Raw genomic sequence first — 17,349 nt, 5'->3', positions numbered from 1 at the left:
CCAAGGCTTTCCATTGCATCATATGTAGAAAGGCTCTCAGTGTTTTGCCTTTGTTCAAATCAGAAAGCAGGTGCAACTAGCGTGCATGGCAAGACCATCACATAACCTGGCACAAAGTACAGACCCACACAGACATGCCTCAGGTTTCTAAGTACTCCCTGATGGTGTCTGAGTCACATTAATATGATTGCCCTGATAGTTCTGCTGTGTAAAAAAAAGTAAAAAAAAACAAAATGACAAGCACTTCACTGGCTGAATTTGACATTTCTGAAATGAGGAATTCTGGGAGGAATAATTAATTTTAGCCAAAATACCATGATTATTATTCAGTTTGATTGCGACAAATTTGTGTTCATATGTGTGTAAAGTTGCTGTCCGTGGCTAGCAGCCCCTTCCTGTTCTCACTAACAGGAGTAGGGCTGTTTCTGAAAGAGTTAGGCATATTCACACAATTGCAGTGAACTCAAATGCATTTAATTGACAGTCACTTCTCGCAGGGAGGCAGACTTAAGACCGGTACTGGTTGCTGATAAAGGATGACAGTAAAATAATGCACAATACTTCTGCAGATTTTCTCTCTCTCAGTCTGTTTCTCACTGAAGCATCCAAAACCGTCTGCTGTTAGCTGTTCCAGGCTCGTATTGAGCATATTCATAACTTACTCAACCGGGGGTCTGTGTACTAAAAATGGCAGATACTATTTTGAATCCCAGTCTAGGCCTGCACAAAACATTTTATATATAATGTCCACAATGTGGCAAGTGCTGCACTCACTTCCAGCGTCTATGACATCTGCAATTTGCATTTCACACAAGCCAGTAAGGTCATATAACAGGTACAATGGCAGCAGAGGAATCCAGATGGGGCAATGCAAGTGCTAGAACTGCAACAAATGGATGCAGTTCATCTGTCCCAAAAAGTTTACATATCTAAATGCCATGTTGCATAAATTCATTGTGCATGGTATCACATAAATAGAAGAAAATTAAAAAGTTCAACTTAGGGCAGCCCTCATTTAGTACACAAGCCCCACCACAGTGATGTTTAGCTGTACAGTAGGTGTCCCTGTGGCCAAGATGTGGGCACAACAATGCACTGGTCAGGCCATGACTACAACCACCTTGGTGGGCTCCTAACTGACACAAAGAAGCATGAGCCAGGTAGACAGCTCTGGGACAGCACCCCGTCACTTGGCACCCCTGACATGTCCCACATTTTCTATCTCTAACTTAACAACTTGGAAATATTGAGCATGCTGGTTACAAAAAATATGTTATTTATAGCTAGACCTGTGGCAAGTTAAATCAGGGTATATACAGTGCAAAGTCACCTTTGTCTAGGCTTCAGGGGATATACAACAATATGTGCCAATATAGCTTTGTACTAGGAATAATGACTTTACAGCAGCTTCATTGCCTGACAGGTAATTCAGCCAGGGAGGGACTGTTACAGTAAGAGGACTGACTGTAAATGGTCACGTGAGTAAATATAAGGTGTTTTGATAATAAATAGCCTTGAACAAAGGATATAGAGGTAATATTTGATTTCCTTCTGTTTATCATAATCTGATGTTTTGGTGAACACATTAGCCACAGGTTATGTGTGTATATGTAAGTCATTGTGTAAGTCTGTATAACTGACCCATGTTGCACAGAATATATAGCAGAATACAGAATATACCATATAGTAGTATAGTATATATATATATATATATATACTTTTTTTTTTTTTTTACAAAACCCTTAATATCAAGAAATAGTTAAATATCTAAGAAAAAAGAGAGGGAAAATTAGAGTGTACTTAGATCATTAATAAGCACTGTCATCTGCTAACAGTCAATGTAAAATCTTATTTTTGTATGGCCCTGGCTGCTCCCAATTTAGACTGCAGTCTCATGATAAAAGTGCAGGCAGGGGTCACAGCATTGCCAATGTTCATAGAGGGTTGTCTGTTTCTAACAACAGCTGTGCCAGAAGGATGGGAAAGTCCATCAACTGGGGGGAGAGGATGTCATTTAAATGTATTTATTTCTGAACGTGGGTCTGGTGTGCTTACACATGTGGTATGTGTAATGTAAAGCCTGGTACTTACAACTTGCCGGTTTAAAATGCGCACTTGAGTCTTGGGCACCAGTGTATGCTAAGCACCATCAAACAAGCAAGGAGAAAAACATCATTAGGCCCTGCAGGCCTATTGCACTCCTTATAATATTATTGGCATAATCTAATTTGAATAAAAGTTTCCCCTATAACAATGCATAATAATGTACAATGTATAATATTGTGTAAAATAATACAGTTTTGGAGTACATCTGAAAAAGTTATGTAATTCCTTACAATTACATTCTGGGAGTTTGTGGGGCCTGACGGCTTTGTGGTTAAGATGATTTTGCTCCTAGCCATTTTCTATTACACAATAACTGATTGGTTGGAAAGGTACCATACCATAACAGTGCCATGTTTAAAGTCATTGCATTCTTACAATCTAATCTACTGCATATGTTTAAGAAGACTATGGCTGTATACTTGATGTTGTGCCCCTGTAATTAATAGATCTGGCTGAAATAGTCAAACCTGTTAAATTATAACAGGTGCCCACATACTTTTAACCATCTAATGTACTTACGGTTGTAAGTATGAGACTGGAAGAGATAATCTTAGCTTAGCTGACCTGTTGCAGCTTCCCATAGAAAATGTTCAAGGATACAGGCTGAAGGCAGGCTGAAGGCAGGCTAAGGACAGGCGACTACGGTCAGATTCAGCAGAATTAGTCAGATCAGCAGGAGAACAGTACTAGTGGTTGTATTAGTACTAGTGGTTGTATTTATAGTTTATGTATGTGAGTGTATAGATTGGTAGGTGTGGGTTAGGTGTGCTGGGTTTACTTGGATGGGTTGAACTTGATGGACACTGGTCTTTTTTCAACCCTATGTAACTATGTAACAGGGGGCAGACGTCCAATTAAAATTTTCAGACTTGCCCAGTCGACGAGACAACTGATATCCAAGGCTTTTGCTGATATCAATCGCCTTGTCAACCGATGATACATGCACCAAATATCGTACAAAACCTTGTTTGATACAATAAAATTGGTGCTGCATTTTTTTAATTGATGTATATTGCATAGTTGCTTGAAATTGTTTACTTTTCAAAAACCTTAAAGGGGTGGTTCACCATCACATTCACTTTTAGTATGTTAGTATGTCCTATACCTAGCAACTTTGCAATTGGTCTTCATTCCCAACTTTCATATAGGGGTTGCTGACCCTGGCAGCCAAAAACTATTGCTCTGTGTGCTGACAAATGTATTAATATTGTTACGTTTTATTACTGATCTCACTATTTGGCCCCTCTCTTATTCATATTCCAGTCTTTCATTTAACCCACTGCCTGGCTGCTAAGGCAAACAAGACCCTAGCAAACTGATAGCTACTGAAATCCCAAACTGAGAAGCTGCTGAACAGAAAACTAAATAACTGAAAAAACACAAAAAATGACAATCAATTGCAAATTGTCTCAGAATATCAATGTCTACATTACATTAAAAGTTAAATTAAATGTGAACTACCCCTTTAAGTTGTTTGGGTGGAGTTCCCCTTTAACTTGTTGGAGTGGCTTGTTCAATTTTTCCTATTACTTATAAGGTATTTGGAACTTTTTAAAATCTATATCACTAGGCTCTGCTATCTGTAGTTCTGCACTTGCGGCAGTTCCTGAAGCTCAGCAACAGCCTGGGAACCAGAGGTTACAGATACTGGATTTCCTATGTGGGGCAGCAGTGTTGTCGTAAATTAACCCAGACAGGCCAGTAAAATGACTGTACAGGGGCACCAGAGGGGAACTCCCCAGCTCACTTTTCATTTCAAATACTAACTGAGTAGTTAAATGAAAAATACCTCCAAAGATTGTAGAAAAACTTGTTTACTTTTATTTTTCTCATAGAAACAAAATTGCGTACAAACAAGTTGCCATTTTGCCACAAATTAGAGAAGAAGATGATTTCGGCAAGGAATCGTGTGAGTATGCAAGGCAGTAGCCTAAAGTCTAATGTCAAATAAAGAAAAATCCAGTGCCGCAGTCCTGCCTGTGCTTCCATGGCCTCTATCTAACCACACATCAAATATGGCCCATTAAAGGGGTTAGTTAACTCCAAAATGACGTTTTGGATGTGAAAATGGTATTCTTACATCATTTGAAATGGATGTTTAGTTTGTATTTTTTTTTTGTTAATTATTAACCTTTTTTTCTGCAGCTTTCTAGTATTGCAATGAAGTTGCTGTTTGGTTTGGATGTCAGAATGGGGGATCAAAATAAGAGTAAAAGATAAGAGCAAAATAAGAGTCACTTGGAAAGTTGTTGCATAAAACAGATGCAAACTACCATGGTTTCTGCACATTTGCAGTCTGCCGCGCTCTTGACAGCAAGGCCAAAAAGACCTGCACTTCCCCCATGAATACTGCACTGCTGGAATATAGTTCAAATGCCCTGTGGCAAGTGGTAATAACAGGGCTACCTTGTATCGTTCTTGTGAAGCACTCTGCACCTTAAGCCAGGTTTTTAATCCAATGCAACAACAAAGCTCCATTTTATTTTGCATCTGGGGCCTTTGTAAGATAACCCCCCCCCCCCCATTGTCTCACAGTTAGTAACTAGGCACCTCAATTGCTTTGTATGCCAGGTATGAGAAAGGAAGGAGAGGGCAATGTTAACAATGGCAAAAACAAGTTTCTGTGATTTTATCAATCTATAAAATATAATTTGAATATGGCCGTCCCTTTCATGCGTCAATGTAGAAGGCCTAACAAAAACAAGGAACAGGCACTGCACAGTTCTCTTAGTAACAATGTAATGAACATGAGATAACCTGGATCTGTGTACATTTTAAATAACAATGGCTTCAAACTTGAAATACAGTAACAGAAGCTTTATGTTTTTGATACTGCATAATAGATGGTGTGTCTCCATGGATCAGCTAGTAACAGTAATGGGGACAGATTCCTGTGGTTAGTAGGTGTTGAAACAACATTTCTGATCAGACCAGTTTGTTAATGCATTGTTTGGGGCACATTTTCGATTACAATTCCCTGGAAACAAGAGCCAATTGCCTTGAACAACCTTGAGTAGCATTTTTTAACCATAATATAGCTAAGTTTGCTTGACAGAGTAGTAACGATTGTCAGCTTGATTAAAGCATATTTATATAATTGATCTCAAAGGGCACCCTAATGATTTATGTTGTCACTGTCAGTGGACCTTAAGGCTAAAAAGTTTTCTAAGCATTTTGCTGAGTATGTTGAACTAGATCAGCCAGCTGGAGTGAAACAATGATAACATGATATGAAGCATCAAAGAAGTACTTTTTACTAATTTAATGCATGTCATTGGTTTATGGCAATGTTGGAAATTATTTAGGGCAGGGATCCCTAACCTTTTTTACTCAAGAGCCACACTCAAATGTAAAAAGTGTTGGTGCACCACACAAGCATGAAAAAAGTTTTTGGGGATGCCGAATAAGGAATGTAATTTGGTAGTCCCATGTGGACTGCTGGCCTTCACGAGGCTCTGCTGTGTCTCTGTGCTTCCAAAACTTGTTGCTAAGCCAGATAAAAAAAAAATAGGTGGCTACTTTGAGGAAACTAGAAGCATCATTAAAAGGGGTGGTGAGCATCATGTTGTTCACAAGCCACTGGTTGGGGATCACTGCTTTAGGGTGACCAGATCACTCGAAAATTCAGGGACACGTCTAGAAAATCCCGCTAGAAGGGCTGCATTGTCTGTAATTAAATGTAAATGCAACATGCATATATTAGATGTGTCCCTGAATTTTCAAGTGATCTGCTCACCCTACAATGGTACATTGTAAAGAAAAAGTTGTTGATAGTTTTGGCAACATAGTTTAAGTAGCAAATTTATCCTGAAATTGTATAATTTCAATGGAACTTTAATGGCCATATTATTAATAAAATTATTGGCAGGACATTTCCCCCCCCATGAAATCCTCCTTCCTGCTGCACTCATGCTGTCTAATCCATTAGAAGGAAGGTCGGAATAATGATCATACAACTTAAAAGGATGACCTATGCCACTGCCTCTAAGTGACCCCTATTTTTTATATTGCCTTTCTCAGCTAAAGTATTCCAACATATCAATTAACACCAAAATATTTCCCAATTATTGTATTCAGGTCATTGTAAAAAATCCATAATACTAAACAATGATATAAACAAACAAAAAATAAAGACATTTAATCTAACTGCAGAACACTAATGCTTATTTCTAACAAAAACTGCGTAAATATGATGAAATATATATATTAAAGGATAATGCAAGTCAAAATTTAAAAAGCATACTGCCCAATAGTCCTCCTATTTTTTAGTAAAAACGCCACCCTTTTGGCTCACCTAATCAAATATTTACTCACACTTACTTCACATTTTCTAGAACAGGCAGCCATCTCTAAAAAGGTATTCTCCCTTCCTTTCCCTCCTTGTTTCATACTGAACATGTGTTTCATTCCCTCCCCCCCCCCCTCCCCTCTGGCAGATCCGCTTCTGCTGGTGGGCATGTGTAGCTCAGAACAGGAGACAGGATCAAGTTACACACATGCTCAGAGAATAGGAAGGCTGCCGCTGGCACCTACAGGAAGGGGAGAGAGATTTCAGTGATGTCACTGTAGTCTTCACACTGCTGTAGGCTGCCAGCACCATATCTCAGAGAAGCAAGCAGGGATCTGGGAATTTAGATATGCAGTAAGAACTTAAAAATAATGCCTTTAGACTTACTTTTAATTTATATTAACCTTTCATTGTCCTTTAACTATGCAAATAAATGTACCAAGGTAAAAGAAACTGTTTGCATGTGAAAATCATAGAGAACTTGTGCTGGGATTTAGCTGCTATGTTAATTCTCCAGGTAAATGGCTCCAACATTCATATATATATATATATATATATACATATACATTATTCCTGTTACAGCCTCAGAACTCTTTCAATTTCTCATCCCCACTCACAATTTGTACAACTTGTTCTCTTGACCCTATGCCTTCTTCTCTACTCAAACCCTGTGCTGCTAAAGTTACTCCAGCCCTCCTACTCACATCTTCATCTATTCTCTGGCTTCTGGAACTATCCTCTCTCCATTCAAACAGGCCTTTTGTCAAAATCTGTTATGATTTGTATGGTATCCTTTTTATTTCTAATTTACACTGTTTACATAGCAAATGATTCACTCTCCCATTTAAAATGTTATTCTTTAACCAACAAATTAATTTTTTTAGTTGTAATATTGGCGTGTAGGCACCATCTCAGTGCATTGAGTGAGTCTGAGCTTTCAGAAGGAGCCAGCGCTACACATTAGAACTGCTTTTAGATAACCTATTGTTTCTTCTATTCCTATGTAACTGGAGGAGTCCCAATCTGGACATGGATTTCTTACTATTGAGTGCTATTCTGATACCTACTGGGAGCTGCTATCTTGCTCCCTTCCCATTGTTCTACTGATCGGCTGCTTGCAGCTCAACAGTAAAGTGTGACTAAAGTTTATCAGAGCACAGGTCATATGGCTGTGGCACCCTGGGAAATGAAGAATATGGCTATCATTGTGTGAAATTTCTGAATGAAATATAAAAAATGCAGGATTCTGCTGAAGAACCTCTATTAACTGGTGCGTTTTGAAAAACACATGTTTTCCCATGACAGTATTCCTAAAAAGGCCACATTTGACCCGTCCTGTCTCTCTTGTACTGCTTGCCACTAAATCCTGTAACATTTTGTGTTCTTTTGTATTGCTTACTTTGTACCCATGCATAATCTGTTAGACCAATTGTAAACTAATTTTCAACCCAAACACTCTACCGAGAATGCCTTGTGCATAGTTACAAATGATTTTCAGGTTGCCAAAGATCACTTCTCTACCCTAATCCTCCTTGACCTATAATTTGTATTTGATTTTATCCATGATTAGGCTGCATCCTGACTCTTTTCTTAACTTTCTAACTGATCCTTCACCGTCTCTTACGCTAACGAAACCTCTTTACCAGTTCTAAATAAAGGGGTGTTGCAAGGCTCTGTAGCTGATTGTTATTCTCCCTATACACTCTGGGGTATATTTATCATGCTGTGTAAAAAGTGGAGTAAAACATCACCGTTGATGTTGTTTATTGCAGCCAATAAGATGCTTTGATTTTCTAACTGTTGAAATCTAATTGCTGATTGGTTGCTCTGGGGAACATCACCGGTAATGCTTCACTTCACTTTTTACACAGCATGATAAATATACCCCTTAGCGTACTGATCATCTTTCCACTCAAATCCAGTCCTACCCCCCACTTTACTATTTCTATTAATAGCATGTACATTAATCCTGTCAACTCAGAACGTTGTGTGGGGGTGATCATATAAACACTACTGTCAAAACCTATCACTTTTTCTTATGCAATATTGCCGAAATCCATCCCTTTCTTTAACAAGCAACAGCTAAGACGTTCGTGCATGTGCTGTTCCTATCCCACCTAGATTACTGTAACCTGCGACTAACTGGGTCCCCTAACTCCCCAATACAGCCTGCATAAATTATGCTACTAAAATTCTCCTTTTCTCATCCAAGAGAGTACAGGCCCCTCCACTGCTGAAGTTCTTTCAATGGCTTCCTTTTAAACATTAAACAAAGAATAACTTATAAACGCCTTCTCATAGCTTTCATTCCCTCTGCACCTCACTACATATCTCCTCTTGTACCAACCTGCCCACTCACCCATGCACCCAACTGCACACACTCCCACACACCAGGGCCACTTTAGTAAATGGGCAAAAGGGGCATCTGCTTAGGGCCCAATGTGCAACTGTGTCTTTAATTTTTTTTTAATTTCATTTTTTTTTGCTCCCTCCCTCTTAGACATACCCTCCTGCCGCTGCTGCCCTCACTCTGACCTCATTGACTCCATTCTCCTGGATTGCTTCCTGCTATGTACGCTCACTGCTCTTCTGAGAAAATTCACGGGCATTTAACCAGGCAGAGAGAGAGCACCAAGCAGGAAAGGAAAGAAAGAAGAAAACTTTGCTATTGGTATTTTCCAGTAATCTTACTGGCATGTGTGGGGTTAATGGAGCGGTTGTTGGTCATTTTTTAGTGATATTACTGGCGTGTCTGGAGTTAATGGAGTGCTTATTGGTCATTTTTCAGTGGTCTTACTTGGTTGTCTGGAACTAAAGGATTGCTCATTGGCATTTCTTCAGTAATTATAGTGCACAGCTGGGGTTAATATGCTGATTATCCATTTCCTGTAGTAAATATACTGGCACACCTGGGGTTGATATACTGATTATTCATTTTCTTTAGTAATTATACTGACACATCTAGGGTTAATATGCCAGTTATTCATTTTTCATAGTTATTATACTGGCGCGTCTGGGTTATGTTTTGTTACAATGGGTGTGACATTTAGGGGTGTGGCCAAAATGGGCATAGTTTAAGAAATTTGTTGGATCTTTGCCCAGGTCCTGCCAAGGCCTTAAAACAGCTCTGCCACACACATGCATGTAATTTGACCCAGTTATGCCACTTATAGTGCAGCAGCAACCACTGTAAACTGCAGCACTTAATATCCTCGTATTTGTGTCTGTAAGTTACCCTACCACTTACATAGTAAGTTCTACAGGGCAGGACCTCCTTCCTCTTGTCTCTTAAAACACTTAAACAATTATGACATTATGTTTAATGCAACTGTAATTTGCATTTATTATTGTAGTGACCCCTGTTTGTATAATACATGGGCTGAACAAATCACTGTTTGGTACTAATTCTGCTGAAATGCTCTATGTTTTACAGGGGCCTCTCTAGGGGAATGCAGTTTGTCAGCTAAGGTGAGCAATCTGAGTCCTTTAAGGAAGTAAACTTTCTGTGAAGAACGTATACATGTAGTCTACACTGTTCTTATGTTATTAAAGCCAAAATGTTTGCCCAAATTAACCCATGATATATTTTGGGGTTCTATATAAGTCAACAGCTACCACAACCTACTGTATTAGCACTGAAGATCTGTACTTCAGAATTTGCCCCCGGTAGTTCCCAACTTCTTTTCTGTTGATTTACATCACACGCAAAAAACCCATTCTTATGAAACATTACTTTATGATTGTTTCCTTGTGTTTTTTAAATTATTTTACGTTTTATTCAACAACTCTTCAGTTTGGAATTTCAGCAGCTATCTGGTTGCTAGGGTCCAAATTACCTTAGCAACCAGGGAGTAGTTTGAACGACTGACTGGAATATGAATAGGAGAAGCTCTGAATAGAAAGATAAGTAATAATAATAAAATCCTCCTCAACCAGGTTTGTCAATATACCAGCTATACAAAAAAAAGCCTTATGCCCTTTATCCTCACCCAGATTTCCCAATATGCCAGTTATAAAAAAATATAATAATGTTGCAACAGTTACTGTTTACTGATATGGGCAAAATTATAATTAACAATACTCTCAAATACATCTTTTAATTTATACAAATACATCTTCATGATGAATAATGATAATAAATGCAATACAGATATACTGCAACAATAAAAATAAAGTAATAAGAAATGTAAAATGACAGAGTGATAGTTTTTTGGCTGCTGGGGTCCCTCATTTGAAAACTGGAAAGTGGCAGAAGAGGAAGGCAAATAATTCAAAAACGATAAAATATACATAATGCACTGTACTGCAATCTTTCTACAGAATTGCCAAAAGGACCCCAGAGACAAGAAAGAAGATAGCGGAGAGGAGCTCCACAAGCAGTACCTAGGGCTGGTGCTTGTTTGGGCAACAGGTAAGCACCTAAAATCTCAATGATTTTGCCATTCCTTCTCCTTTCATTTTACCATCAGGTTGTACAGAAGCAGAATGGTGGCACATATTATTGAAAAACTGCAAAATAAATAAATAAAAAGAACTACAAAAGAAAAGAATGAGATTGGATAGTCCAAATTACATCCAACTACAACTGGCAGTGAAAGGTAAACTTCCCCTTTTAATGAGCATTGTAGTATTTGCGATTCCAAAAAAGGCAAAATATTTGCACATTTATTAAAATGGTCTGGGTTAAAATATAATCAATTTGCTTACTGTAGGCTGTTTTCTTCAGTTGCCTTTAGTAGCAATGCTAAGAGCCACCCAGCAGCATACCTTCAGTACTCAAGGTTTTTCTTTCCTATAAACCATACCTGTTAGCCTAAATGACGTTTGTATTAGTGCCAAACCATGTGAAAAATGCTAAACACTTTCCAAATATTGACACAATAATCTGAGTCTGAGTCAGGTCTGGCACACGAAAACTCTTCATTTAGGCTTGTCCCTCAGGGAGAGCTAGACTTGCTGTTTGTATACAGTATGCAGTGCTTATCCAGGAAAAAAAGAACAAATAGACATTTACAAAGCAGATTTCTTATTACATGTATGGGACCTGTTATCCAGAATGCTCACGGGTTTTCCGGGTAAGGAGGTTTTCCGTAATTTAGATCTCCCTACACTGTCTAGAAAAAAATCATTTAAACATTACATAAACCCCAGTAGGATTGTTTTGCCCCAAAATAAGATAAGAAGTAAATGTTATTTGGAATCAGGTACAATGTAGTATTTTATAATTACAGAGAAAAAGGAAACAAACAGATGCAGTGTATTAGAAACCAGTTTTGATATAGTTCCAAGTAGATCAGGAAAGACTCATCTTACATGTTGTGGAGGTTCGGGGACCTTTCCAGGCCCCATTTTTATAGGATGAAGCTAAACTCCGGCTTCTGAACCAAAATTTGTTAATGAGCCCCACACAACACAGAAACCCCTAATGTACCCATCACTGTAATCTGTACCTTCAAAAAGTATAAATACAATTTTTATATGGTGAAATCCAGCTGCAAAACAGTTCTTCTTTCTGTATCATTTCAAATCTAACAGAGGAAGAGGGACTAAAACATTGATGTTACAAATTGTAACAACTTCTCCACAGCTTACAGACAGTATGCTAGAAATACATTATTACATTAAAAATCATGACAAGGCTGCATATTTTTTAACTGAAGTTGTTTGAAACTGTTTATTTTTCAAAAAAAGCTTAAGCTGTGTTTGGGTGAAGTTCTCGTTTAAAGCTCACATTACACTACTAGACAAGCATAGGCGATCAGAGAAACGGAAAAATGTTATGCAAATGGTGAAAATCTCTAGACATTAGTGTATGTTATTTAATGTGGCCATAAAATCATCTAAAACATCCTTTTTTTTGGTGCCAGTGTGCCCAATCAATATCTATATTTACCACAGATGTTTGTTGTGTTGATTGGACATGTTGGAAAATGTAATCTGCGGATGCACCATATTTGCCAGTATGTGGTGCAGATGAGGCGCAGCTCCGCCTGTAGGTTCACGTGTTATGCACATGCATGTAACCAAAGATGGCTGTCCTCAGTCAGAGCTCCCTTTTAGTGTGGCATAGTGCACCATAGGAATGTTTTTTGGCAAAAGAATTGTTTTTCCCAACTGGAGTGCAGGTGATATTAAAGGAACAGTAACACCAAAAAATGTATATATTTTAAAGAAATTAAACTATAATGTACTGCTGCCCTGCACTGGTAAAAGTTTTGTGTTTGCTTCAGAAACAGTACTAGAGTTTATATAAACCCTGGTGTGTAGCCAGGGGGGCAGCCATTCAAAAGAAGAAAAGGCACAGGTTATACAGCAGCTAACCCTGTAGAATACGATGGTGTCTTATCTGTTATCTGCTATGTAACCTGTGCCTTTTCTCCTTTTTTCCAGCTTGAATGGCTGCCCCCATGGCTACACAGCAGCTCATTTATATAAACTATAGTAGTGTTCCTGAAGCAAACACCCCAGTTTTACCAGTGCAGGGCCACAGTACATTATATTTCCATTACTTTAAAACACTTTCATTTTTTGGTGTTACTGTTCCTTTAAGCCGCACCTCTGGTGGGGGAAACAATTTTCCTATAATAAGTTCCAGTAAAGACCTAATAATGGACCTTAAGTTGCCAGTAAAACATCTTGTCATCATTTCTCATGAAGACTTCAGGTTCTTTTTGCCTTAGGGCCATCTGTCATTTCTTCTATTGACTTGCATTTTTAGAATTACTAATAGGATTAATGTTTTGGGGTAATATAGTTTATAGAAAAATGTGTGCAATGCAAAAAATGTTTTTTTTGTGCAGAAATTCTTCCATTGCATATGTTTAAAGCAGTGTTTCACTTTTAGAGAAATGCTGAAAATATATATTTTTTTAATGCATCAGTTAATAGAGCTTCTCCAGCAGAATCCTGCAGTGAAATCCATTTTTTAAAAGTGCAAACAGAATTTTTAATATTTAATTTTGAAATTTCATATTCTTCTTTTCCCAGGGTGCCACAACCATGCAACCTGTGCTCTGATAAACTTCAGTCACACTTTACTGCTGAGTTGGAGTGATATCACCCCTCTCCCAGCAGGCGATCAGCAGAACAATGGGAAGGTATGTCTATGAAGATTCTCATTCATCCAGGTCATGATATACAGTATCTAGTAGAATTAAGTCTACTAAGTCTTGAAAACATTTCACCAATCATCCGAGTAGCTTCTGCAGTTCAAATGACTGGTAGGGAATTCCCCGGCCTTTATCAAAACCAAATCAAACTAGCAAAAAGACCAGGTCAACAAACAGAACGGAGGAACACAGCAGGCAAAGCAACATAGTCATCCCATATGTTGCTGGAATATCAGAAAAACTATTTATGAAAAATATAATATATCTATTATATATAATATAGAAATACAGCCATTTTAAGTACTGAAGTGTTCCCTACAATAAAGCACTGTGTTCACAGACAAACCATGGGCTTACATACTTGCTAGGTTACATCAGCCAATGAATGGACTTAGATGAGTTTCTTACTTTCTCTTACAGTTATGATATCTGATATTAGGTTATCTGTTGGCTAAGGGGCACATTTACTAACCCATGAACGGGTCGAAATGAGTCCGATTGCGTTTTTTTCGTAATGATCGGTATTTTGCGATTTTTTCGTATTTTTTTCGATTTTTTCGGCGTCTTTACGAATTTTTCGTTACCAATACGATTTTTGCGTAAAAACGCGAGTTTTTCGTAGCCATTATGAAAGTTGCGTAAAATCGCCCGATTTTTCGTAGCGTTAAAACTTACGCGAAAAGTTGCGCCTTTTTCGTAGCGTTAAAACTTAAAAGGTGCGAAGTTTCGCGTAAGTTTTAACGCTACGAAAAAAGCGCAACTTTTTGCGCAAGTTTTAACGCTACGAAAAATCGCCAGATTTTACGCAACTTTCATAATGGCTACGAAAAACTCGCGTTTTTACGCAAAAATCGTATTGGTAATGAAAAATTCGTAAAGACGCCGAAAAAATCGCAAAAAATACGAAAAAGTCGCAAAATGTTCGTTTTCAAGTCGGAACTTTTCCAATTCGGGTCGGATTCGTGGGTTAGTAAATCAGCCCCTAAGTGTTGTTTATGAAGGTATAGGTTTTCATTAACTATTGGAAAAATTGTTGTTAGAGATTTTTCCCATATGATAGTTATTTGCCTCTCTAGCTATGGAAACCCCAGGTACATATGTAGTGTCTTGTTTCTCCTGACACAGACATTGTGCCGCTGCTGGTGGAGACAGGAAACCTTTTAATTAATGTACAACTTCTGGCCATCCCCATAACAAATCACTTGCATGGGCTCTACATTCTGGGTATTTAATTTCTTTGCCTTGTTTCTTGTGCATCAACATTTTTCTGCTCCCAGAGCTGTTGGTCTAGGGCGGCACATACCTTGATACTGCAAGTAAGGGCTTTTAGGAAAATGTCCTTAAGTAAAACATATACAGTAAGTACAACTAGTAATATCTGAGTAGTTTTACAAGCAGTAACCAGAATTTTTTTGTCTTATCTGCAGCTGCTAATGGATTACATGGTGTGCATCCTGGGAGCAGGTCGTCTATCAAGTTATGAAAGAAGCCTATTTCAAGCCAGGTAAATTGTCCAAGTAGTTTTACAGTAGCCGCACTGTCAGGTACTTATACAATAAAGATCTGAGCTCCAATATGACCTTCCAATTCACCTGCCACATCATTAACCTGTCTGTGGAACAGCAAATAAGCCATTATATTATTTAAATCTATTTGTGCTCCACCAGCAGATGAAAAATGTGACAGAGGCTGGGAGGAGGAAGAACTTGTGTAAGGGCAATGGCTAATGCTACGCAAGGCAGTTGTACTGGTAACATGAAGACAATTGCGCTTACCAATCAGTTGCTTCTGAATCCAGGCTATAATATAAGAAACATAGATGTTTCTTTTCACCTTATGTTCACATTCATAGGGAAGCTATAGTGGAACTGTGCCATTTTGTATTATTAGAAAGATCTATATTTTTTTCTTGTTTGCTATCCTTTATCACAAAACGTTTGTGTTTGTATAATATAGCCCGGATCAAGAATTTATGCTTACACAGAGCTGAGAAACATTTCTGTAATGATTTTTTTTTAAAACTGAGGTTGATTAATTTAAGTTTATTTGATCCTTGAAATGTAAAGTATATTTTAATAATAAGTAGAAGGGAGCAGAAGTACCCCTGGCTATTTCAGTTCGAAAATAAGAGAAACTAGGGGTCATTTACAATAAATAAGGAAAGCACTGGGCAAAGTGCATTTAGCCATTGTTTTGCACTTTGCATACTGCCTTCCTGGGATCCTGATTTGTCTAAGGGTGAAAACACACACAGCAATTAGTCGCCGTGACTTTTAAAAATTGTGGGAAAATTTGTGGGAAAGTCGCACAATTAGTCGCTGCGGGCGACTTTTTTAACTGCACCCAGGGCACTTGCTCTTAAGAGGTAACGTTTGCTGCTGTTCTATGGAAAAGTGTTGTTATATTGTTTTAATACGGTGTAAACTTTAAATCTAAACTATTTACAGTTTCAAATCTTCAAACAATATTCTGTAACAATAATCATATTTTGTTCACGGTGTCTAATAAATTTCCTCTTTCCAAAAGGCCAGATTTTAAGGCACTGTAACCTCCATTAGAACTCTTTATGCTGTTTCTAGTTTTAATAGTTAGTCACCCCCTGAATGTCTGTTCTATGTACCATCCTTTTGTTTGGAAGCATGTATGGATTTTGATTTTATTGCCTGCAGTACTATTACAATAAAGGTTTTCCATGTTTTGGAAAAGTTTTGGACTGTTTTGTGTTTATTTACGGATGCTTCTATCTACTGCATATGCAATATCCATACATGTAAAATTGCTTTGGCTTTCGCCACTGATGTCATATTTATTGCATTGTAGAAGACTTTTGGCTCCTTACGTCATCCTTACGTTTGCATCCAGGTTTATTGCCTATCTTGGGGAAAAAAGCTACATAACTGACTGGGTATCCAGTGACCTAGCCCTGCACCTGTCTCCAAATGGTCAGATAATTAGGAAATTCAGAAGCAATATATTACATTTCTTTTGTCAAATATATCAAATATTTTGCTTTATTGAATATATCAAATTTTCATTTGCTCTTTACATTTGGGACAGAAATAATTTGCACTACTCCTCGTAGTTGAAAGCAAGCACTGCTACATATTCATATGAACTGTATCATAACATTACGTTGCATGTAGAAATGTAACTGGGGGTGTGGGGATGCAACTAAACCTGGGCCTGTACCCCCTCTAAGCACACAGAATAAGCAGAACAGAGAAGGATTATTCCACATATGCGTGCCATAGGTGAGAAAGTGAGCATTTGGAGGGCGTGGGGGGCCCCGGGGCCAGGATGTGCTATACATATAACCCTCATTTTCAGCAGTACCCAAATGCATGGACTATGACTATGATAAATCCTTGGAGAAACCCAGTTTCTGACTATCGAGTCATGGTTAGAATTTATTCCACTGCATTTCTTTGTTACAATTTTCACTTTGAAACATAAACATACCAAGTATTAAACATAAAAAAAAATAAAACAGAGTAGGAAAAAAGACACAATAAATCATTTCCTGTGTTTATTGTCTTTGGCTGTTGCAATAGCAGCCAAGCATGGCCTACTCCAGATTCTGAGCTGTGGGATGTAGGAGAAACCAAGAAACGCTGACACAAAAAAGGAACTTGAAAAAAGAATTTGGATCACTGAACTTATTCTGTGAATGAGTTTTTTTTGTTAACTCTTAAGGAGTTTGGTTCCAGCAAATGCCCTGGGGTTCTATCACACAGATTTTCACTTTTATGGGCAACCATGCTATTCCTACAGAGGCTTTGGGGTGTATATGCTGCATGCAGTAAGCAATACTTGTAGAATAACAATTATGAATTACAATTCAATATT

General features: G+C 38.0%; 3 long non-coding RNA genes across 3 annotated transcripts in view; all 3 read left to right on the top strand.

The window, feature by feature from the left end:
• Positions 1-6,358, top strand: part of LOC116409712 — a 107,795-nt gene extending 101,437 nt beyond the window's left edge. The window contains exon 4 of the long non-coding RNA XR_004221948.1: positions 3,942-6,358. This is a non-coding gene — a long non-coding RNA (uncharacterized LOC116409712). The remainder of the gene's footprint in view (positions 1-3,941) is intronic.
• A 1,869-nt stretch (positions 6,359-8,227) lies between these two features.
• LOC116409711 lies at positions 8,228-11,494 on the top strand. The gene is made up of 3 exons (XR_004221947.1): positions 8,228-9,065; positions 9,828-9,862; positions 10,715-11,494. It is a non-coding gene; the product is annotated as an uncharacterized LOC116409711 (long non-coding RNA).
• Positions 11,495-13,449: 1,955 nt separating this feature from the next.
• Positions 13,450-16,208, top strand: LOC116409710. Its single transcript, XR_004221946.1, has 2 exons — positions 13,450-13,491; positions 14,931-16,208. It is a non-coding gene; the product is annotated as an uncharacterized LOC116409710 (long non-coding RNA).
• The last annotated feature ends 1,141 nt before the right edge of the window (positions 16,209-17,349 follow it).

This window comes from Xenopus tropicalis, chromosome 3 (genome assembly GCF_000004195.4).
Source record: "Xenopus tropicalis strain Nigerian chromosome 3, UCB_Xtro_10.0, whole genome shotgun sequence".
Taxonomy (NCBI): domain Eukaryota; kingdom Metazoa; phylum Chordata; class Amphibia; order Anura; family Pipidae; genus Xenopus; species Xenopus tropicalis.
This window is presented reverse-complemented; position numbering and strand designations above follow the sequence as displayed.